We start from the raw sequence: 1390 nt of genomic DNA, 5'->3' as shown, positions 1-1390 counted from the left end.
ATAGGGCTCGCGGGATGCGTGTGTGTGTCTTAAATGGGTGGAAATTCAAAAATCAATGAGTGACAGGTCAAAATGTTGAGCTGCTTTGGCTCCCCCCTTTTTGGTGGTCTATATCTTGAGAAGTACAACGAATTGGTTTGTTCTGAAAACTGCCAATCAAAGAGCTTATCTTGCGCTTTCGATTGCACCAATCAGATCGATAATACAGCCAAAATTCCAAAATTAGAAAAATCCTGCCAATCGAAAAGACAATGTGACAAACATTTCGGACCAGATTAGTATATGTAACGAAGTCAAGAATGAAAATGAGTTGGTTTGTCGACTTAGGCTGTAGTGATTGTCGTACGAAGAATATCCGTTGAGACACCGTTAGCGAAGCCACGTTAGGTAGGACCGTTAGAGCAGGATATCACGGCAATCTATGCACTTTTGAATATCCTCTGTGCCTACAACACTACAGTTGGTAGCATGTCTTGGTTCAATCAAGGACTCCAACTTTCTTGAAGGTTGTGAGGGTACTCTAACTAGGTTAAGCAAAGGTTCAACGCGACCTTTCAAATTGACCAGTGTTGAACTAGTGATTCCTCCGTGCACCGGAGCCACGCATGGATAAGAAAAAGGCATGGAACCAGAAGATTTCAAGAAGGCGGAACAAACGGCGGCGGCGGAATGCAAGGTTGTCTCAAGGGAGCAAAGAAGTGTAAAGCGTAAAGGCTGTCTACACGCGAAAGCGTCGTCTAGTTCAATATACTGTTTGAGCCAATAGGAAGTGACAACTTGGATTCGATTCGAGAAAGTTTGATTGAGAAGCTCCAAGCAATATACCCGTGAACGAGCGGAGCGGTTCAGACGCGATTTGGAGCAAACCAACGTCAAATCCAACAGTCATCGGATTAAGTACGTTTTGGAAGAACTTTACAAGATCCAAGCAAGTTTGATTTTGGCATTCGGATACGTGACTGAGAACATCGACAACATGTTGGTGGTCAAACCGAAGATAGAAGAGACGCCAGCGGAAAACAGGGAACGACCGAATGCAAGGCCTATCGAAGTTACGACATAATATTGTCCAATAGAAAACACTTCAGAAATATCTTCTTCCAATTGGCTACAATAATATTCTCCCGCTCCTTTTCACTTCAAAAAATGAAGTCAGCTAATAATTTTGGTAGTCCAAATAATGCCCCGCGCCGCGTATCCGATATCAACCAAACTCGAAGCCGTGGGGCTTCTTGAGTCAATGTCAGACTACAAGGTTGCCACTCTACTCGGGGTTCCCCGCAGAACAATTCGGAATTGGGGCACAAAACGCTTCGAATTACTCGCTGACGATGGAAACAAAAAGAGAATGAAACTCTAACCTGGTGGTACGTCACGAGGAATTCCCTGA

The sequence above is a fragment of the Aphanomyces invadans genome (assembly GCF_000520115.1).
Source record: "Aphanomyces invadans strain NJM9701 unplaced genomic scaffold supercont1.204, whole genome shotgun sequence".
In the NCBI taxonomy this organism is placed as follows: Eukaryota; Oomycota; class Saprolegniomycetes; order Saprolegniales; family Verrucalvaceae; genus Aphanomyces; species Aphanomyces invadans.
This window is presented reverse-complemented; position numbering follows the sequence as displayed.